This window comes from Lathyrus oleraceus, chromosome 7, assembly GCF_024323335.1.
Source record: "Lathyrus oleraceus cultivar Zhongwan6 chromosome 7, CAAS_Psat_ZW6_1.0, whole genome shotgun sequence".
Lineage (NCBI taxonomy): Eukaryota > Viridiplantae > Streptophyta > Magnoliopsida > Fabales > Fabaceae > Lathyrus > Lathyrus oleraceus.
In genome coordinates this window covers 530,758,198-530,783,333 of record NC_066585.1, presented here as the reverse complement: position 1 = coordinate 530,783,333, position 25,136 = coordinate 530,758,198, and positions in this window count along the sequence as shown.

Below are 25,136 nucleotides of genomic sequence, written 5' to 3'. Positions count from 1 at the left end.
CATAATCAATAGAGACATATTTTTGCAGAGAGGTTGAGTGTTGAAGAGAGGTTGAGTGTGACAGAGAGGTTGGGTGTTGAAGAGAGGTTGAGCATTGCAGAGAGGATGTGTGTTGCAGAGTTGTTGAGTGTTGCAAAGAGATAGGTTAAATGTTGCAGTATTTATAGATGATATAAGTTGATAAGTTGCAACATGTGATGTATAAGTGTAAGCGCCATTGGTAAGGGAGCATGCCTTTTATTTTTGCATGCATGTGAGGATGCATCATTGGTAAGGGCACATGCCTTTTATTTAAGCATGCATGTGAGTAGGCGCCATTGAAGAGGGTGCATGCGTTGCTTTATGCATGTGATCACGTGCCATTAATAAGGGCACATGCCTTGTTTTGTTAGGGCAGAAGCATATTTGCAGAGAATCATACAGGCGCATGCCTTAGTTTATTAGGGCAGAAGAATATTGCAGGTGCCATAGGTAAGGGCGCTTGCCTTGTCTTGTCTCTGCATGGAATCACGCAGATTCTTAAAAAAGTTGATATATGATCAGTACACTTGCCTTCACCATCTACCCTATCTAACTGCATGCTAATATGTGATCAATGCATTCACCACATTACATGATCAATGCCCATACCAATGGTGAAATATTTGAGTGTCACTTATTCGGTTTTTATTTTTGCAACACAAAAGTAACTCGGTTTATAATAAATAGACGATCAAATTGTTCACATTTGAAACAAAGAATAAAAAAGAAATTGAAGTGTAGTCAGGTGGGACAAATCATCTACAAAAATCTAGTGTTCTTTGCAAACAACCAAGTAAAGTTTTATTAGTTGAAGATTCGAGATAATGACGATGTTCGCCATATGTTTCTCAGTCATGAACAATTTGTGTTCAATGATATAGAGTTATATATATTAACATAATAAAATCAAGTGTCCCAGTTTTTTATCTGTCACGAGTGTTTTGCGAAACTGGTGACGACGAACAAGCTGAAGTCGATGTTGTTCACGAGGAAGAAGAAGAAGTCGAGTTATTGGTTGATTCAATGGTGAATGATGATGAAGAAGAAGAGCTATTACTAGCTAGTCATGTATATTTTCTACCTCAACACATGACAAGCTTGAATTTGGGTGCAAATGAACCTTCGTCAGATATATTTTACAATCCTTATGTGAAAATTCAAGGATCATTGAAAGAAGGAGACAAATTTCGCACAAAAGAAGACTGTATCAGAGCCATTAAAAAGTATCATATGGAATTATCAGTTGATTATAGGGTTGATCAAACTAATGCAACGGGGTATAAGATTTATTTTCAAAATGAGCTCTGCTTATTCCGGCTGTCAGCATCTTAACGGAAGAGGATTGATTCTTGGGAGATTAGTTCTATGGGTCTAGTTCACAGATGCTTAACCACGAACCCAATGCAAGATCATCGGAAACTCAGCTCTCAGTTAATACGCGATTAAATTTTGTTTGTTTAGCCACAATCCGTTATTAAAGGTGAGTACAATAAACTCGCCTATTGTAACACAATACAACTATACTCCATCATATAGGAAGGCTTGGATAGCTAGGACTAAGGCAGTTGAAAAAGTGTTTGGCAATTGGGAGGAGTCCTACAAATAACTTCCAAAATACTTGGTGGCTCTTAAACATTATGCTCCAGGGACTATTGTCAATTCGGAAACGTTAGCGGCGTATACCCCAGATGGAACTTGTGCTATTTGTAATGGAATATTCCACTGATTCTTCTGGGCGTTGTTGGTGTAAGCCCTAGAGGCCAATACTTTTGATACTTGTATCAAATTATTTATTAATAATAAAAGGCTTTTTCTTTATTATCTTTGTTTAATAAAGTCCATAGAATAGCTAGTCCATTTAATGTATCAAGTGTGACTTAATCGTGAGATCACATTAAACATAAGGACATTATTCTTAAAAATATCTGTCGTCGAGCTTTATTGTGAAGTGGGATAACATTAAAGCATTAAGACTATTATGTATATAGACCGATGATCACATCTCATGGATCACGGATAAGGAGTTAACAAGTCTTAAACATAGGTATGAATATTAAGAGTAATATTTATACTGGATTGACCCGCTATGAGAATACTATATAGAATGTTATGCAAAGTGTCATAAGTTATTCTCATGGTGATAATGGTGTATACCACCCTTCGACCTGAAACCACTATGGACCCTAGATGTAGAGTCGAGTGCCTTATTGCTGATCAAACATTGTTCGTAACTGGATGACCATAAAGACAGTTGATGGGTACTTTACGAAGCATGCTAAGGGACATGAGTGACCTAGATGGAATTTGCCCATTCTGCGTAACAGGATAAATGTCTATGGGCCCAATATTGAACTGGAAAAGGATGACACGGTCTATGTCTTGTGTTCAATATAGACATAAGGGCAAAAGGGTAATTATACACATAAGTATTATCACAAAAAGGATTTGTCAGATCACATGACATTTTCGTGTCTTGGGTAGCAGTGATGTGTTGCTAGATACCGCTCACTGTTTATTATGTTAAATACGATATTTTATATAATTGTCAATGCCGTGAAAACCTACAGGGCCACACACAAAAGGGCGGATTGATGAGAGATAGAGCAACTAAGGAACACCGTAAGGTACGGTGCACTTAAGTGAATTGTAGAACATCGTAAGATACGGTGTACTTAAGTAGAATATGAAATATGGTAAGGTACCACGCGCTTAAGTGATTTTGGCATATTATAAGATATATGCCACATACACTTAAGTGGGCTTTTTAGCTTATAGCCCACATAAGAGGGTCTATGAATAGAACCCTTATGCAGAAGCGTTTGTGTAGTTTTTTCAATTTCGTTTCTCTCTCTCTCACTCAAAGCATTCATTCGTAGCAGCTAGCACTGAGATTGAAGGAATCCATTCGTGTGGACTGAGTAGATGCGTTGTCATTGTTCAACATTCGTGATCTCTCCGTAGATTTGCATCAAAGGTTTCAATCGTCACAAGAGGTAACGATTCTATCACTGATCATGCCCATTCGTAAGGATCACTAAAGGAGAAAATTTTAAATTCCGCTGCATTTTGGATCGCTATTCTCTTTCAGTGGTATCAGAGCCACTTACCAAACCATGCATCTGATAGCTGTTTATTTTCTGTATTAATATGATTAAAAGACAGAATGAATCAAAGAGTAAACGAGTAATTAAATTTGCCATTATGTGTGCACGATTTGGATGATTGATGTTGACTATGCTTCAGAATCTGACATTAGTATGGTGAAGCAGCGATACATCGATCGTCCATAGGTTACGCAATTGAGATTGATCAAGTTATATATATATGATATAAGTAATCCTAATGCAAAATACGGTATATATGATATACTATTTCTGTTCCGTTCATTCAAACACTTAATGGTTATTTTCCTTTGAGCGATCAATGGTCGTTTGCTTCTTGATCCGACATTAGTATGGTGAAGCAATGACTTGTTGATCAATCATACTGAATCAACAATCGATGTGTGTTTGACGGTCTGAAATTGGTGCATTAGGACTAGTGACGGCACAAAGGTTGTGTTGTCAAAGAGTTATGAATTGAGGGCTTGTTGGATCACGTCTGTTGACTGTTTCAAAGCGCTGATTTTGGTCGTGTGACGTTCGTCATGCGTCTGTGACGGTCGTGACAAGCTGGACGTGACGGTCGTGACATGCTTTGTGACGGTCGTCACATTCACAAAGTCTGTTTCTCTGTTTTTCTGTTTTGTGACCGGGCAGCGGACCCCGGCTAACTCTGCATAGTGTGATCGGTCTTTAATTTGGTTTTAATTAATTGAAAGAATTAAAATTAATAATAATAATGTGTTTATTATTATTGTCTTGTGGTGATCGGTTATGGCCTTAGTTTTCCTTTATTTTGTTTTGGGTTTTTAAAATACGACCTGCGTGTCGTGCCTCTCTTTTAATCTCATAATGTAACTTTTTTTCTCATCTCACTCCCTCGTATGTAAAACGAGTTTCTTTTATGTAATATAGTGTTATGAAGAAAGAGAAGAATTCAATATCAAAGGAGGACAACCTTGAAGATCTTGCTTGGAGAAGCTTAGATCGTTATTAGGTTAGCTTAGGTTCTCTCATTGGCTTGGGAGAACAATTGCGCTAGGGGCCATAACTGTTTCATTATGTATGTATGTTGATGCATGTGAATGTATGTTGATGCATGTGAGAGACGATTTATGTGATAAATAAGCCGGTGACATTAGAATAATGGCAAATTCCCTCAAATTAAATATTAAGTTTATGCTTTCCAAGTTTTAGCACTCATCAAGACTAGTATCGGATAATGTAGGTTTCGCCTATGCAAGGTGCATGTTCTATATTAGTAAGGTGCGATGGGATAATTATAATATCCAATTGCTAAAACAATGGGTCAAACTTAACTAAACAAATTATAATAAGATTATGTGTTTAGAAGCAAGAGTTGGAAATGATCCATGTGATGGAGTAAGGAGTTATTCACCCAACTAAAATATTCGAGAGTTGTATTAGATACAATTGGAAGGAGTTCCTACCTAAATAACCTAGTTTTGTGTAATCCTCCTACGCGGACTTAAAACAAAGTGAAATGTGGATCTCGACCCACTAGAAAATCTTCCAACGGGATTTTCCGAATCAAATGATGAGGGTCATTTGTTTTGAGAAAAAATAGTGGGAGCATATTTAATTAAAGGCCTAATTAAATATGTTATTGATACTTATATTTTCATTAATTTCATGTAGATTACCATGACAACAAACACCTCTAACAACATTTTGCGATCAATCCTTGACAAGGAAAAATTGTCTGGGACAAATTTTCTGGATTGGCACCGAAATCTGAGGATTATCCTCAAACATGATAGAAAGTTGTATGTCTTGGAGAAACCTGTTCCTGAAGAGGAACCTCCTAGTTCTGCACCTAAGGCAGAAAGAGATGCTTATAAGAAGCATGTCGATGATGCCAATGAAACTGCTTGTCTCATGCTAGCTACCATGAACTCAGAGTTGCAAAAGCAACATGAGAACATGGCAGCGTTCGATATGATCGAACACCTGAAGATGCTCTATCAAGAGCAAGCAAGGCATGAAAGGTTTGAAGTTTCAAAAGCCCTTTTTCAAGGCAAGTTAGCTGAGGGAGCCCCTGTAGGTCCCCGTGTGCTCAAGATGATTGGGTATGTGGAAAACCTTGAGAGGTTGGGTTTTCCCCTCAGAAAGGAACTTGCGACTGATTTGATCTTGCAATCGTTGCCAGATAGATTCAGTCAATTTTTCCTAAATTTCAATATGAATGATATGGACAAATCTCTTCCTGAACTACTAGCCATGTTAAGAACTGCTGAGCAGAATCTGAAGTCAAAAGGGAAGTCCATTCTGATGATCGGAAATGGAAAGAGACAGAACAAAAGACCCACCAAGCAGAGTGATAAAGGGAAAGGTAAGGAAGTTGTCAAACCCAAACCCACTGTTGCTTCTTTGAAGCCTAGTGGAGGCATAACAAAGGAAGGCATCTGCTTCCATTGCAGTAAGACCGGACACTAGAAGAGAAACTGCCCAAAGTACCTGGAAGATAAGAAGAATGGAGTAGAAACTTCAACTTCAGGTATTTTTGTTATTGAAATTAATTTATCTACTTCTGCATCATGGGTATTAGATACTGGATGCGGTTCTCACATTTGTACAAATGTGCAGGGGCTAAAAAGGAGTAGAGATTTGGCAAAAGGTGAAGTTGACCTACGAGTTGGCAATGGAGCAAAGATTGTTGCTTTAGCCGTAGGAACTTATGTATTGACTTTACTATTGGTGTAAGCCCTAGAGGCCAATACTTTTGGTACTTGTATCGTATTATTTATTAATAATAAAAGGCTTTTTCTTTATTACGGTTGTTTAATAAAGTCCCTAGAATAGATAGTCCGTTTAATGCATCAAGTGTGACTTGATCATGAAACCACATTAAACATAAGGACACTATTCTTAAAGTATCCGTAGTCGAGCTTTATTGTGAAGTGGGATAACATTAAAGCATTGAGACTATTATGTTTGTAGACTGATGATCACATCTCATGGATCATGGATAAAGAGTTATCAAGTCTTAAACATAGGTATGAATTTTAAGAGTAATATTTATACCGGATTGACCCGCTATGAGAATACTATATAGAAAGTTATGCAAAGTGTCATAAGTTATTCTCATGGTGATAATAGTGTATACCACTCTTCGACCTGAAACCACTATGGACCCTAGATGTAGAGTCGAGTGCTTTGTTGCTGATCCAACGTTGTCCGTAACTAGATAACCATAAAGATAGTTGATGGGTACTCCACGAAACATGCTGAGGGACATGAGTGTCCTAGATGGAATTTTCCCATCCTGCGTAACAGGATAAATGTCTATGGGCCCAATATTGAACTGGACAAGGATGACACGGTCTATACCTTGTGTTCAATATAGACATAAGGGAAAAAGGGTAATTATACACATAATTATTATCACAGGAGGTTTTGTCAGATCACATGACATTTTCGTGTCTTGGGTAGCAGTGATGTGTTGCTAGATACCGCTCACTGTTTATTATGTTAAATGCGTGATTTAATATAATTGCCAACGTCGCGAAAACCTACAGGGTCACACACAAAGGACGGATTGATGAGAGATAGAGTAACTAAGGAACATCGTAAGGTATGGTGCACTTAAGTGGAATACGAAATATGGTAAGGTACCAAATACTTAAGTGATTTTGGCATATTATGAGATATGGACCAAAATACACTTAAGTGTGCTTTTTAGCTTGAAGCCCACACAAGTGGTTCTATAAATAGAACCCCTTGGGTAAAAGCATTGTCACTCCACTCAGACTGAGATTCAAGTGAATACTTGGGATTTCGTTTCCCTCTCTCTCTCACTCAAAGCCTTCATTCGTACCAGCTAGCACTGAGATTGAAGGAACCCGTTCGTGTGGACTGAGTAGAGACATTGTCATCGTTCAACGTTCGTGATCGCTCCGTGGATTTGTATCCAACGTTTTGATCGTTACAAGAGATCTGCACCAAAGGTTTGAATCGCCACAAGAGGTAACGATTCTATCACTGATCATGCCCATACGTAAGGATCACTAAATGGAGAAATTTTTAAATTCCGCTGTGCCTTGGATGGCAATTCTCCTTCAGTGGTATCAGAGCCACTTACGAAACCATGAATCAGATATCTGTTTTTGTTCTGTATTAATATGATTAAAGACAGAATGAATCAAAGATTAAATTGAGATCGATCAAGTTATATATATGATATATGTAATCCTGATGCAAAATACATTATATATGATATAGTGTTCTCGTTTCGTTCATTCAAACACTCAATGGTTATTTTCCTTTGAGCGATCAATGGTCATTTTCTTCTTGATCCGACATTAGTATGGTGAAGCAATGACGTATTGATCAATCATACTGAATTAACAATCGAGATGTGTTTGACAGTCTGAAATTGGTGCATCAGGGTTAGTGACGGCACAAGGGTTGTGTTGTTAGAGAGTTATGCGATTGGGGTTATGACTGCACAAGAGTTGTGCTTTCTGAACACTTTTTGGAATAGTGTTAACCGGTTAACGCATATGGTTAACCGGTTAACACAATACGAAATAACATTTTGAGATTTTTAAACAGTGTTAACCGGTTAACGCTTTTGGTTAATCGGTTAACGCAAGGCGAAAAACAGTTTTCCAAGAGATTTTCGAACAGTGTTAACCGGTTAACGCATTTGGTTAACCGGTTAACGCAAGGCAGAAAAGAATTTTCTAACAGTTTTTCAAACAGTGTTAACCGGTTAACGCACATGGTTAACCGGTTAACGCAAGGCAAAAATCACTCGTTCGGCTAACTCAGTGCTTTAAAAGTATCAAGTGTTGATGCGAAAAACGACGTTGATTTTAAATGAATTGTTCATTAAAATTTCGGCTTTGCGTAGTGTGATCTGTCGTCGAAATTTAATTTGGTTTTAATTAATTAAAGGAATTAATAATAATAATAATAAAGTGTTTATTATTGTCTTGTGGTGATCGGTTATGGCCTTAGTTTTCCTTTATTCTGCTTTGGGTTTTAAAATACGACCTGTGTGTCGTGCCTCTCTCTTTATCTCCCAAATGTAACTTCTTTTCTCATCTCACTCCCTCGTATGTAAAACGAGTTTCTTTTTGTAATGTAATGATATGAAGAAAGCAAAGAAGTCAGTGCCAAAGGAGGACAACCTTGGAGATCTTGCTTGGAGAAGCTTGATCGTTGTAGGTTAGCTTAGGTTCTCTCATTGGCTTGGGAGAACAATTACGCTAGGGGCCATAACCATTTCATTATGTATGTATGTATGTATGTATGTTGATGCATGTGAATGTATGTTGATGCATGTGAGAGGCGATTTATATGATAAATAAGCCGGTAAGATCAGAATAATTGCAATTCCCTCAAATTAAATATTAAGTTTATGCTTTCCAAGTTTTAACACTCATCAAGACTAGTATCGGATAATGTAGGTTTCGCCTACGTGAGGGGCATGTTCTATATTAGTAAGGTGCGATGGGATAATTGTAATATCCAACTGTTAAGACAATGGGTCAAACTTAACTAAACAAATTATAATAAGATTATATATATGTTTAGAAGCAAGAGTTGGGAATGATCCATACGATGGATTGGAATAAGGAGTTATTCACCCAACTGAAATTTTCGAGAGTTGTATCAGATACAATTGGAAGGAGTTCCTACCTAAATAACCTAGTTTTTTGTAATCCGCCTACGCGGACTTAGAACGAAGTGAAATATGGATCTCGACCCACTAGAAAATCTTCCAACGGGATTTTCCGAATCAAATGATGAGGGTCATTTGTTTTGAATAAAATAGTGGGAGAATATTTAATTAAAGGCCTAATTAAATATGACAATGATACTTATATTTTCATTAATCCTTGTGTAGATTACCATGACAACAAACACCTCTAACAACATCTTGCGATCAATCCTTGACAAGGAAAAATTGTCTGGGACAAATTTTCTAGATTGGTACCGAAACCTGAGGATTATCCTCAAACATGATAAAGGGAAAGGCAAGGAAGTTGCCAAACCCAAACCCATTATTGCTGCTTTGAAGCCTAGTAGAAGCATAGAAAAAGAGGGCACCTGCTTCCATTGCGGTAAGACCGCACACTGGAAGAGGAACTGCCCAAAGTACCTGGAAGATAGGAAGAATAGAGTAGAGACTCCAACTTCAGGTATTTTTGTTATTGAAATTAATTTATCTACTTCTGCGTCATGGGTATTAGATACTGGATGCGGTTCTCACATTTGTACAAATGTGCGTGGACTAAAAAGGAGTAGAGATTTGGCAAAAGGTGAAGTCGACATACGAGTTGGCAATGGAGCAAATGTTGCTGCCTTAGACGTAGGAACTTATGAATTGACTTTACCTAGTGGTTTAATAATTCAGTTAGAGAACTGTTATTATGTACCAGCAATTAGCAGGAATATTTTCCGTTTCTTGTTTGGACAAGTTTGGTTTTTCATTTATAATAAAGAGTAACTGTTGCTCAATTTATTTGAATGATATATTCTATGCTACTGCACAAATGAACAATGGACTATATGTCCTTGATCTTGAAATGCCTATTTATAACATTAATACTAAAAGGGTTAAACCTAATGAGTTAAATCCAACTTACCTTTGGCATTGTCGATTAGGCCACATAAATGAGAAACGCATTTCCAAACTCCATAAAGATGGACTCTTGGACTCTTTTGATTATGAATCATATGAGACATGCAGATCTTGTTTAATTGGAAAGATGACAAAGTCTCCATTCACAGGAAAAGGTGAAAGAGATAATGATCTTTTGGCCCTCATACATACTGATGTATGTGGACCACTGAACATACCAGCCAGAGGAGGTTTTCAATACTTCATCACATTTACTGATGATTTCAGTAGATATGGTTATGTGTATTTAATGAAACACAAATCAGAGTCCTTTGAAAAGTTCAAGGAATTCAAGAATGAAGTACAAAACCAACTAGGTAAGAATATTAAAACTCTTCGATCAGATCGAGGTGGTGACTATTTAAGCCTAGAGTTTGATGACCATCTGAAAGAGTGTGGGATCCTATCCCAACTCACTCCTCCTGGAACACCCCAATGGAATGGTGTATCTGAGAGAAGAAATCGAACCCTGTTAGACATGGTCTGATCCATGATGAGTCACGCCGATCTTCCAAACTCCTTTTGGGGACATGCGTTGTTGACAGCAACTTACACACTTAACCGTGTTCCATCCAAAAAGGTTGAGAAGACACCATATGAGATATGGAGTGGTGAGAAACAACATATGTCTTACATGAAGATTTGGGGTTGCGAAGTTTATGTGAAACGACAAATTTCAACTAAGCTTGAGCCCAAATCTGACAAATGCTTATTTGTGGGGTATCCTAAAGATACAAGAGGGTATTACTTCTACAATCCTTCTGAGGGCAAAGTGTTTGTCGCTCGAACTGGAGTTTTCCTAGAAAATGATTTTATTTCCAAAGGAACCAGTGGGAGGAAAGTAGAGCTTGAAGAAATTCAAGAATCACAAAGCATCGATACACCTATGGAGGAATTAGAGCAGGAGACACAAGTAGTTGTGGAAGAGCAACCTGCTCAAGTAGAACAAGACCAGCGTAGGTCAAGCAGGATACGTCACCTACCTGAGAGATATGGATATCTCATAACAGATCAAGGTGATGTATTACTCATGGATCAAGATGAGCCTGTGACCTTCCAAGAGGCCATAACTGGTCCCGAGTCTGAGAAGTGGCTAGAAGCCATGAAATCTGAAATGGATTCCATGTACACAAACCAGGTTTGGACCTTGGTAGAGCCTCCTGTAGGAGTTAATCCTATAGGATGCAAGTGGGTCTTCAAAAAGAAGACTGACATGGATGGTAAAGTACATACCTATAAGGCAAGACTGGTTGCAAAAGGATATAAACAAATTCATCGGATTTTACTTGTTATCGCTGCATATCATGATTATGAAATATGGAAGATGGATGTCAAAACTGCTTTCCTTAATGGGAATCTTCTTGAGGATGTGTACATGACACAGCCTGAAGGATTTGACATACCAGAAGAAGCCCAAAAGATATGTAAGCTACAAAGATCAATCTATGGATTTAAGGAAGCTTCCAGAAGCTGGAATCTTTGTTTTGATGAAACGGTAAAACAATATGGATTCCTCAAGAACGAAGATGAGTCTTGTGTCTACAAGAAGGTTAGTGGGAGCATGATCGTGTTCCTGATGTTATATGTAGATGACATATTACTCATTAGAAACGATGTCCCTACCCTGCAACAAGTAAAGTCTTGGTTGGGGAAATGCTTTTCTATGAAAGACCTAGGTGAAGCAGCCTATATATTAGGAATCAGAATCTATAGAGATAGATCACGAAAACTGTTTGGCCTAAGTCAGAGTACATACATAGACAAAGTGCTGAGACGCTTTAATATGCATGATTCCAAGAAAGGATTCATGCCTATGCAACATGGCCTGTGTCTATCAAAAACACAATCCCCTTCAACTAAGGAAGAAAGGGAACGCATGAATAAGATTCCATATGCATCTGCAATAGGATCTATCATGTATGCCATGTTATGTACTCGACCAGATGTCTCGTATGCTTTAAGTGCAACGAGTAGGTACCAATCTGATCCTGGTGATACCCATTGGGTAGCTGTTAAGAATATCCTTAAGTACTTGAGAAGGACTAAGGAATCATTCTTGATATATGGAGGTCAGGAAGGGTTGGCTATAATTGGTTACATCGATGCTAGCTTCCAGACAGATAAGGGTGACTTTAGATCGCAATCTGGTTATGTGTTTTGCTTGAACGGTGGCGCTGTGAGCTGGAAAAGTTCAAAGCAAGATACAGTTATTGATTCTACAACCGAGGCCGAGTATATTGCTGCCTCAAGTGCAGCAAAGGAAGCTGTTTGGATCAAAAAGTTCATTAGTGAACTTGGCATAGTCCCTAGCATTGTGGATCCCATTGGTCTCTATTGTGATAACAATGGTGCTATCGCAAAAGCTAAGGAGCCTAGATCTCACCAACGATCTAAACACATACTTAGGCGTTATCATCTCATTCGAAAGATAATAGATAGAGAAGATGTGAAAATATGTAAAGTACCTACACTTGACGATATTGCTGACCCACTGACAAAGCCTCTTGCGCAGCCGAAGCATGATGGCCATACTAGATCAATGGGCATAAGGGGTATGCCTGATTGGCTCTAGTGCTAGTGGGAGATTGTTGGTGTAAGCCCTAGAGGCCAATACTTTTGGTACTTGTATCGAATTATTTATTAATAATAAAAGGCTTTTTCTTTATTACGGTTGTTTAATAAAGTCCCTAGAATAGCTAGTCCGTTTAATGCATCAAGTGTGACTTGATTATGAGACCACATTAAACATAAGGACACTATTCTTAAAGTATCTGTAGTCGAGCTTTATTGTGAAGTAGGATAACATTAAAGCATTGAGACAATTATGTTTGTAGACTGATGATCACATCTCATGGATCATGGATAAAGAGTTATCAAGTCTTAAACATAGGTATGAATATTAAGAGTAATATTTATCTTGGATTGACCCGCTATGAGAATACTATATAGAAAGTTATGCAAAGTGTCATAAGTTATTCTCATGGTGATAATAGTGTATACCACTCTTCGACCTGAAACCACTATGGACCCTATATGTAGAGTCGAGTGCTTTGTTGCTGATCCAACGTTGTCCATAACTGGATAACCATAAAGACAGCTGATGGGTACTCCACGAAGCATGCTGAGGGACTTGAGTGTCCTAGATGGAATTTTCCCATCCTGCGTAACAGGATAAATGTCTATGGGCCCAATATTGAACTGGACAAGGATGACACGGTTTATACCTTGTGTTCAATATAGACATAAGGGCAAAAGGGTAATTATACACATAATTATTATCACAGGAGGTTTTGTCAGATCACATGACATTTTCGTGTCTTGGGTAGCAGTGATGTGTTGCTAGATACCGCTCACTGTTTATTATGTTAAATCCGTGATTTAATATAATTGCCAACGTCGCGAAAACCTACAGGGTCACACACAAAGGACGGATTGATGAGAGATAGAGTAACTAAGGAACATCGTAAGGTACGGTGCACTTAAGTGGAATACGAAATATGGTAAGGTACCAAATACTTAAGTGATTTTGGCTTATTATGAGATATGGGGCAAAATACACTTAAGTGGGCTTTTTAGCTTGAAGCCCACACAAGTGGTTCTATAAATAGAACCCCTTGGGTAGAAGCATTGTCACTCCACTCAGACTGAGATTCAAGTGAAGACTTGGAATTTCGTTTCCTTCTCTCTCTCTCACTCAAAGCCTTCATTCGTACCAGCTAGCACTGAGATTGAAGGAACCCGTTCGTGTGGACTGAGTAGAGACGTTGTCATCGTTCAACGTTCGTGATCGCTCCGTGGATTTGTATCCAAGGTTTTGATCGTTACAAGAGATCTGCACCAAAGGTTTGAATCGCCACAAGAGGTAACGATTCTATCTCTGATCATGCCCATTCGTAAGGATCACTAAATGGAGAAATTTTTAAATTCCCTTGCGCCTTGGATGGCAGTTCTCCTTCATTTACCTAATATTTTAATAATTCAGTTAGAGAACTGTTATTATGTTCCTGCAATTAGCAAGAATATTATTTATGTTTCTTGTTTGGACAAGTTTGGTTTTTCATTTATAATAAAGAACAATTATTGCTCAAATTATTTGAATGATATATTCTATGCTACTGCACAAATGAACAATGGACTATATGTCCTTGATCTTGAAATGTCTATTTATAACATTAATACTAAAAGAATGAAACCTAATGAGTTAAATCCAACTTACCTTTGGCATTGTCGATTAGGCCACAAAAATGAGAAACGCATTTCCAAACTCCATAAAGATGGACTCTTGGACTCTTTTGATTATGTATCATATGAGACATGTAGATCTTGTTTAATTGGAAAGATGACAAAGTCTCCATTCACAGGAAAAGGTGAAAGAGCTAACGATCTTTTGGCCCTCATACATACTGATGTATGTGGACCACTGAACATACCAGCCAGAGGAGGTTTTCAGTACTTCATCACATTTACCGATGATTTCAATAGATATGGTTATGTGTATTTAATGAAACACAAATCAGAGTCCTTTGAAAAGTTCAAGGAATTCAAGAATGAAGTACAAAACCAACTAGGTAAGAATATTAAAACTCTTCAATCAGATCGAGGTGGTGAGTATTTAAGACTAGAGTTTGATGACCATCTGAAGGAGTGTGGGATTCTATCCCAACTTACTCCTCCTGGAACACCCCAATGGAATGGTGTATCTGAGAGAAGAAATCGAACCATGTTAGACATGGTCCGATCCATGATGAATCACGTCGATCTTCCAAACTCCTTTTGGGGACATGCACTATTGACAGCAGCTTACACACTTAACTGTGTTCCATCCAAAAAGGTTGAGAAGACACCATATGAGATATGGAGTGGTAAGAAACCACATATGTCTTACATGCAGATTTGGGATTGCGAAGTTTATGTGAAATGACAAATTTCAACTAAGCTTGGGCCCAAATCTGACAAATGCTTATTTGTGGGGTATCCTAAAGAAACAAGAGGGTATTACTTCTACAATCCTTCTGAGGGCAAAGTGTTGGTCGCTCGAACTGGAGTTTTCCTAGAAAAGGATTTTATTTCCAAAGGAATCAGTGGGAGGAAACTAGAGCTTGAAGAAATTCAAGAATTACAAATCATTGATACACCCATGGAGGAATTAGAGCAGGAAACACAAGTAGTTGTGGAAGAGCAACCTGCTCAAGTAGAACAAGACCAGCGTAGGTCAAGCGGGATACGTCACCTACCTGAGAGATATAGATATCTCATAACTGATCAAGGTGATATATTACTCATGACTCAAGATGAGCATGTGACCTACCAAGAGGCAATAACTGGTCCCGAGTCTGAGAAGTGGCTAGAAGCCATGAAATCTGAAATGGATTCCATGTACACAAACCAGGTTTGGACCTTGGTAGAGCCTCCTGTAGGAGTTAACCCTATAGGATGCAAGTGGGTCTTCAAAAAGAAGACTGACATGGATGGTAAGGTACATATCTATAAGGCAAGACTAGTTGCAAAAGGATATAAACAAATTCATGGGGTTGGCTATGATGAAACCTTTTCACCAGTTGCAATGCTTAAATCTTTTCGGATTTTACTTGCTATCGCTGCATATCATGATTATGAAATATGGCAGATGGATGTCAAAACTGCATTCCTTAATGGAAATTTTCTTCAGGATGTGTACATGACACAACCTGAAGGATTTGACATACCTGAAGAAGCCCAAAAGATATGTAAGTTACAAAGATCAATCTATGAATTAAAGCAAGCTTCCAGAAGCTGGAATCTTCGTTTTGATGAAACAGTAAAACAATATGGATTCATCAAGAACGAAGATGAGCCTTGTGTCTATAAGAAGGTTAGTGGGAGCATGATCATTTTCCTGGTATTATATGTAGATGACATATTACTCATTGGAAACGATGTCCCTACCCTACAACAAGTAAACTCTTGGTTGGGGAAATGCTTTTCTATGAAGGACCTAGGTGAAGCAGCCTATATATTAGGAATCATAATCTATAGAGATAGATCACAAAAACTGCTTGGCCTAAGTCAGAGTACATACATAGACAAAGTGTTGAGACGCTTTAATATGCATGATTTCAAGAAATGATTCATACCTATGAAACATGGCATGTGTCTATCAAAAACACAATCCCCTTCAACTAAGGAAGAAAGGGATCGCATGAATAAGATTCCATATGCATCTGCAATAGGATCTATCATGTATGCCATGTTATGTACTCGACCAGATGTCTCGTATGCTTTAAGTGCAACGAGTAGGTGCCAATTTGATCCTGGTGATGCTCATTGGGTAGCTGTCAAGAATATCCTTAAGTATTTGAGAAGGATTAAGGACTCATTCTTGATATATGGAGGTCAGGAAGAGCTGGTTGTAATTGGATACACTGATGCTAGCTTCCAGACAGATAAGGATGACTTTAGATCCCAATTTGGTTATGTGTTTTGCTTAAACGGTGGCGCTGTGAGCTGGAAAAGTTCAAAGCAAGATATAATTGTTGATTCTACAACCGGGGCCGAGTATATTGCTGCCTCAAGTGCAGCAAAGGAAGTTGTTTGGATCAAAAAGTTCATTAGTGAACTTGGCATAGTTCCTAGAGTTGTGGATGCCATTGGTCTCTATTGTGATAACAATGGTGCTATCGCACAAGCTAAGGAACCTAGATCTCACCAACGATCCAAACACATACTTAGGCGTTATCACCTCATTCGAGAGATAATAGACAGAGGAGATGTGAAAATATGCAGAGTACCTACACTTGACAATATTGTTGACCCACTGACAAAGCCTCTTGCACAGCAGAAGCATGATGGCCATACTAGATCAATGGGCATAAGGGGTATGCCTGATTGGCTCTAGTGCTAGTGGGAGATTGTTGGTGTAAGCCCTAGAGGCCAATACTTTTGGTACTTGTATCGAATTATTTATTAATAATAAAAGGCTTTTTCTTTATTACGGTTGTTTAATAAAGTCCCTAGAATAGCTAGTCCGTTTAATGCATCAAGTGTGACTTGATTATGAGACCACATTAAACATAAGGACACTATTCTTAAAGTATCTGTAGTCGAGCTTTATTGTGAAGTGGGATAACATTAAAGCATTGAGACAATTATGTTTGTAGACTGATGATCACATCTCATGGATCATGGATAAAGAGTTATCAAGTCTTAAACATAGGTATGAATATTAAGAGTAATATTTATCTTGGATTGACCCGCTATGAGAATACTATATAGAATGTTATGCAAAGTGTCATAAGTTATTCTCATGGTGATAATGGTGTATACCACCCTTCGACCTTAAACCACTATGGACCCTAGATGTAGAGTCGAGTGCCTTATTGTTGATCAAACATTGTCCGTAACTGGATTACTATAAAGACAGTTTATGGGTACTCCACGAAGCATGCTAAGGGACATGACTGACCTAGATGGAATTTTCCCATCCTGCGTAACAGGATAAATGTCTATGGGCCCAATATTGAACTGGACAAGGATGACACAGTCTATGTCTTGTGTTCAATATAGACATAAGGGCAAAAGGGTAATTATACACATAAGTATTATCACAAAAAGGATTTGTCAGATCACATGACATTTTCATGTCTTGGGTAGCAGTGATGTGTTGCTAGATACCGCTTATTGTTTATTATGTTAAATACGTGATTTAATATAATTGCCAATGCCGCGAAAACCTACAAGGTCACACACAAAAGGGCGGATTGATGAGAGATAGAGTAACTAAGGAACACCGTAAGGTACGGTGCACTTAAGTGAATTTTAGAACATCGTAAGGTACGGTGTACTTAAGTAGAATACGAAATATGGTAAGGTACCACGCGCTTAAGTGATTTTGGCATATTATAAGATATGGGCCACATACACTTAAGTCGGATTTTTAGCTTATAGCCCACACAAGAGGGTCTATAAATAGAACCCTTGTGCAAAAGCATTTGTGTAGTTTTTGCAATTTCGTTTCTCTCTCTCTCACTCAAAGTCTTCATTCGTAGCAGCTAGCACTGAGATTGAAGGAATTCGTTTGTGTGGACTGAGTAGAGGCGTTGACATCGTTCAACATTCGTGATCGCTCTGCTAGATCTGCATCAAAGGTTTCAATCGTCATAAGAAGTAACGATTCTATCACTGATCATGCCCATTCGTAAGGATCACTAAAGGAGAAAATTTTAAATTCCACTGCGTTTTGGATCGCTATTTTCCTTTAGTATCAACCATGCATCAAAGGTTTTTATTTTTGTAAACCTATTATGCAAATTGATGGTACATGGTTGTACGAGAAATATAAAGGAACGCTACTGATGGCAGTGGCACAAGATGGCAACAACAACATTTTTCCAATCGCCTTTTCCCTAGTTGAAGGGGAAACTATTGGGGGATGGAGTTTTTACCTAAAAAATCTTTGATTTCACGTTCCTGCTCAGTCTAACTTATGTTTGACCTCAGATTGAAACCCTTCAATAGTTAGTGGCTACAAAAACATTGATAATGGCTGGCAGGATCCTCCATCGACGCATGTCTATTGCATTAGACATATTGCTCAAAATTTCATGCAGGAGATCAAAGACAAAATGTTGTAGAAGAAGGTTGTCAATGCAGGATATGCATTAACAGAACCTTCTTTCAAACACTTCAGTGAAGACATCAGATTGTCAAACACAAATGCAGTAAGGTGGATCAACAATATTCCATTGGAGAAATGGACTAGGGTATACGACAACAGTCAACGTTGGGGCCACATGACAACAAATCTCTGTGGAATCAATGAAATTTGTTTTCAAAGGCATCTGAAACCTACCCATAACCGCTTTAGTGCAAGCAACCTATTTCAGGCTAGGGGCGATGTTTGAGACCATACGTTCCAAATAGAGTTCAGTGTTACAATCTGGGCAGTTGTTCAGTGATGCTTCAATGAAATTCATTAAAGAGGAAGCTTCCAAAGATAACCCATATGTGGCCACGGTGTTTGAATGTACTGAAGGTTGGTACATTGTTGCTGAGTCCATGGATCATAATGAAGTCAAAATATGCGATTGCAACAACATAAATATGCGATTACAACCATCAAAATAATTTTGAACATAGTATACATCATCATGTGAACGTCTCTATCAGTCTTAATATCCACTCATACATGAACTTCTCTATTTTGGTTGAACATGGACTCAAGCCATTGAATTCTTCAGATCCTTTCATTCTCTACAATTTCTCCATCTAACCAACGGTTTAAAGTCCTATTAAGATGTTCTAACGTTTCTATATTCCAAAGTCAGATCTTTATCGGAGGATGCACTGTTGAAAAGATTAAATCGACATTTCTCTTGTGAATATATGAATATTCAGACATTTTTAAGAAAACAAAATTGAAGGAGATTAAAGGAAAATGGAAGAAGGGTAAGAAGTTGTGTGAAAAATTATAGGAGAAAGGTTGTGTATTTATAGATCAGCACACACATGCATGCGTCATTGTCTTAGGCGCACACACACATGGCTACATGCATGCACCAATGGATATGGCGCACACTCACATGTCTACATGCATGTGTCAATGCATGTGGCACCTTCACATGCATGCGCCATTGCAAAATAATTATTTTACTCATTGTCTTTTCTTTTTAAAAGAGTTATTGTTTCTAATATGTAGTTACTTTTCCTCTTCAATTAATCATTTATAAAATGAGGTACATGTATATAAGAAATATTGCAAAATAAAAATAAATGAAATTTGAATAACAACAATACCTCCTTGAAAAACGAGATGAATAGTAAAAAACACAGAGGAAGAAACTTACGCAGCGCGGCTACCGGTCACGGGGTGGAGTAGTTAGTAGCACAATATAGTTAAAATGAAATTTTGAAAAGAAGAGGAGTTGTTTTCTTTGAGTTTTGCAGAAGGTAGAAGATGAATGGGTAAAGGTTTTTGAAAGAGAAAGGAAAAACTAGTGAAAGAGAAGATGAATAGTCATTGTAATTTTATTTAAACTAATTAATATTAGAATATTAAATCACAACCATTAATTTTTTTTACACGTGTCTAGTATCCATAGCTGAATCTAAATTAAATGCATTTGGAATAAATTGAGCAGATCCAAACTCTGGCGTTTATGGAAACAATATAATCTTATCGTATTAATTCTGGCTAATTCCTTTACAGAGTACGAGTTTTTTTATGATGGTTTCTTTGAACTCACTATTAATAAATTCCTACAAAATCTTTTATCTTGACATGTTCAAGAGAGTATAGCATGAGAACCTTTATCAGGGTCCCCCGGTCTCCTTCGTCCCAACTTCGGTTGAAGTCTCTCACTATCGATCAACTATTCATCGGGTTTCATGAACCTCGACCTTTTTCCACTTCTTCAACTAAAACATTTTCTTTATAGTTAATGTAGGCTTGACCTCTAACCAAGAGATCACTTAAGCTTTCGGCCCCTTCTAACCTATATTTTCACAAAATGTACAATTTGCCCTTCTAACCAAAGGTCCACATGTTCAATGTGCACCTTTGGATTCTTGGTCCCGTCATAGTTGTCCAACTTTGTTTTTTTTTAGATATTTCAGGATTTGATTCTGAATGATGTTTAAGGAAAGCGGGTTCCTTCCTTGTTCAGAAATTTGTGTTTCTTCATAAGGTATGTCTTCCATACGAAGTTAGTGTGGGGTGATTTTTGGGGATAACATTTCATGAAAGATTGTGACTACCACTTCTATCCTTAGAACCATGAAAAGGAGATCAGTGTTCTCGACGTTGGAGGCGATTTGATGATATGAGTTGTTCGGTGTGGAGAGATCAACGAGGGTCGGTTGGGGTGTGCTTATGTAGTTGTTATGCGACATTGCCTCTCGCATGGAATGGTCTATATGAGGAGCGAATTGGAAATTTTCCCCAATCATGAGGAGTCTTTTGGACAAGAAGTGTAATTTGTGTTGCAGCACCAAGTTTTAGACGTCATTAAATAGGTTACTATTTCATTGCATGCCTAAGTCGGCTTAGAGTTACTATTTCATTGCATGCCTAAGTCAGCTTAAAGTTACAAGAGGCTTCAAAGCATCTCTTGTCTAGGAAGCGGAAAGGACCTACAAGGTTAGCACTCTGACGTTTGTACGGGAGAAATCATAAAGAAGTATTTTGAGAGTGAGAGTGAGATAATACTTGAAATTATGCTTTGTTAGATTTATATATGGTAGATGGTTAAAACCCTTTTCGTCTAACATAGTGTTATATGCGGGGAGTCGTCCCATTAGATCAAATGGAGGACAATACTACAACATTGTACTCACACTCATACCTGCACATTTTTTAGGGTAATTACATGTGTTCGCCCTATGTTTGTATTATTGATTTTTACTTTATTTTTAGAGATATTTTTAACTTATATCTATTAGATATGTGTTTATTTGTTATTTCTAATCGTAGAGATTAAGAGTAGAGACTCAAGAACAAATTGCAGTAAGATCTTAAATGAAAAGTGTCGTAGCATAACACAAAAGACATAATACAATTAAGAAGGTTGATCGTATTTACCAATGCCATCACTTGAAACTCCATTGCACATCTACAAATTATACAATTTACAAAATCTCATTCTTTTATTTCACTGTCGTTATCCAGGGTCATCTCAAGTACGAAGCGATCAAAGTTAAAATTCTAAACCTTAAAAAACTTTGGAAAAAAATTTAAAATTTTTTAAAAAGTTATAAATATGCAATATGACATATTGGTAATGTTTTTGACTAGTTTAATCGGTCAAGATAAGGGTATGCTATCATTCATGTCCCATGTTCTAACCTTGGATTTAACAATATTTTATAATTTTTTTAATACATCACAAGTATATTTTAACGAATTTTAACATATAAATAAATTAATTAATATTTATAAAATTACTATATTTTAGAATATCAACCTTACATGAGTCAGTTTGTTTTAGTTTTAAAAAATAACTTTTTTATGTATTTTTAAAAATAATTTTTATAAAAATGTTTATCAACATACTAAAAAATATATAATTTTTTTTTATAAATTAAAAAATTAATTTTGACATCTTTTAATATAAATATGTAATTAAATATTAAAACATAGTTAAAATTACATATTTTTTTAAAAAAAATTATATCTCAAAAATAATTTTTATAAAAAGTAATTTGAAATATTTTAAAAATTAAATAATTTTTTAAAATTTTGATATCTAAAGGAACTTTAAAAAAATAATAAAAAATATCTAAAATAAAATTTTAAAAATAACTATTAAACCAAATTTTTATTTAATGCTTTTATAAAAATTTTGTTTGTAAATGTTTTTTAAATAAAAGTATGTAACACTAAAAAAAAATCATTTTAAAAAAATTGGTACAAACCATATACTTCAAGTCAATATTAAATCTATGTAAATGCATGGATATTTTGCTAGTTGATTTTGTAGAAACTATGACTAGTTCTAATCTTCTAGACATTGTGACTAAGTCTCATTTCCAAACGTTTTCTTTTTGAGAATTTACCTACTTTTAAATCATGCCATGAGGATGTGTCGGTTTTTTTAATCAGATAGTCAATGATTGTAAGAATAAGTTAAGTTCTCTTATTACCAACTCTAAAGTTGATTTTATGCAAGTAATTAGTGGAGTTGCATGAAGATCAAATGCATATAGTACTCAATCGCATGCATACTAGCTCAAAAAACATTATTGACTTATTTATTTGTACTGTCCTACTATTTGTTTTAAAATACAGTCACCTACAAATGAATGCAATGACGAAGACATTGTAATCGTAACATTGATAGGAATTAATCACCTACAATTACGATGCATAAAAATTAGGATTTTATGATATTGGTATTATGAAATTATTATTGGATTATGAGGATGAGGATGAACATTAATATTGGATTAAGAGCAACACACAAATGAAAGAAACATCATATATTCATCCAAAATCTTAAGGTAATAGGTAAATGGACCATCTCTCTTATAAATCCAATATTTCATTCATTCATAGGCGATGTGGGACTTTAACCACTCACACTTGCATCCAACATTCTTCCTCACAAGTGTGAGTCTCCCACATCCTATAATAGGATCCAACTCCCGCTCCCTCACAAAGCCGAACCACGACTCTGATACCATTATTGGGAAGTCCGGAAGAGTCGGGGGCACCAAATAAACTAATGCTCCATGACAACAAGAGAGAGAGATACCACATATTCACCCAAAACCTATGGGTTTTGGTGAATATGTGGTGTCTTTGTTAGCTGAGATTTTTGACAGGAGAAAAACCTCAGCAAACAGGGGCAGTGTCGAAGACGTCTCGGTTCGACCAGGATCTAGACTTAGCAAATTTTTCGGATGTTATAAGAGATATTTCGACCATGTGGAAATATCGACCACTCAATCCTTCCGACAACGGAGAAGTGGTCGACATGATATTTATTTGGGCGTGTAATGTTACGTTCAAATATCAATAATTGCCTGTAGGTTTCCTTCTGAAGAGACAGGTGGAGAAAGCACGGAAACGCGCTGCATGTAGGACTTTACGATGCGGAGTTTGAAGATAGAAATGTTAGGAGCAGTTATTTCATACTTGTATATATAGGAGTTCATTATGTGGAATTCGGAGTGTTCATTATTTTACAGAAATCTCACTAAAAACTCAAAGTATCGGTGTATAGAGAAACGAGCGAATTGTTGAGAGAATGTAAGATCAAATGAATTATCATTTCTTTACTTTCAATGCAAAGTTTCTAAGTTTTACATTCTCGATTCTTGTTTCATTCCATTTAATTTCAGTGTCATTTAAATCACTTTATTCAGCATTTCCAAAAAAAATCTATCAATTCCTTTAAACATTCTTGTTAGTCGAAGTCGACATTTTAACATTTTTCTTACAAGTGTTTGAAAACTCATTTTGATCAAGCCGAAAACGATCACATGAAAACAAGATAAGGAGTGGTAAAGGTTTTGTCTAGAATATCTCATTGTCCCATCGATAACGTTAATCCCCAGAATAATTCTCAAAATATAACACAACAGCCGACAGTCTCGGCGGTTGAGGAGCCAGTTCTCTCAACACCGGTTAGAACGACTGCTTTTATGGTATCAATAGCGTCAATCACAGTGATGCCATTGCAGGGGGATACACCCCCACTGCAGTCATGAAATTCTCTGAATAATCTTGCGATTGTGAGACCTTTGTTTGGGTTCTTAATGCTACCGCCTGACAGAGATTACTCTTATGGTATGCCAACGTCCATGATGGCGAACCTTCAACCAAATGTGTCAACTTTTAGTGACAATGTGATGGTCATAACACCATTGTATAACCCCTACAATGCATGAGCGCCGACCATCAACAATATGGTACGACCATGAGGGATAAACTATATCCCCTAGAATACACCATCTTTGAATACAACTTCGATGATGGCCATGAGGCAGCAAATGGATTAGAGTAATTTAAAGTTAGTGAATACCCTCACCCAACAAATGGGAACTATTTTTAACCCGTTGATTTCAAATATGAATCAAACATATGAAGTGTTAATAAGTCAAATGGGGTGTATCGTTGATTTCTTTGGCACGCCCCCAACGCAACTTCGACATTCTCCGCAAATATTGAATGCTAGAGCGGTCGAAATTCCTGAGAATGGCATAACACCGACCATTTTAGGCCAGAGCCAAGGGTTGCATCCAAAACCTCCCCTGAACAAGGAAGATGTAGAACAAATAGAACAAAATAACCCTAGGCCTCTGATGGTTTAGAGAAATCAGAATGTTAACCAAATGCTTAGGTATGTCCAGCAGAATAATTTCGCAGGACAGAACAACATAGCAAACGTGGTCGAAGAAATTTTGGCCCAAAATGGCCTTAATGTGGGACCCTACCGACCAGATTTTATATCTCCTTTGTCAGAATATGTTCGGCAAACGGAGTTACCCAAGGTATGGAAAGTCCCAAAGTTTACCAAGTTCGTTGGAGACACTAACGAGTCGACAGTAGAACATGCCTTTACTTGAAATTTGAATTTAAAATACTTCCCAAATTCTCTAACAAAAAATGCTTTTACTTGGTTCACCACTCTCCCTCCCCCATTTTGTCCAATCATGAAGCCAGTTAGAAAGGCTACTCTACGAATAATTTTATATGGGACAATCGAAAATTAGTCTGAAAGAGTTGGCAAGTGTTAAACGCAAAGTCCCCGAGTCGATAGACAACTATTTTAATAGGTTCAAACTTTTGAAGTCGAGGTGCTTCACCCAGGTGCCTAAGCATGAGTTGGTCAAAATGGTCACTGACGGTTTAGACTACTCAATTAGAAAGAAATTAGATACTCGGC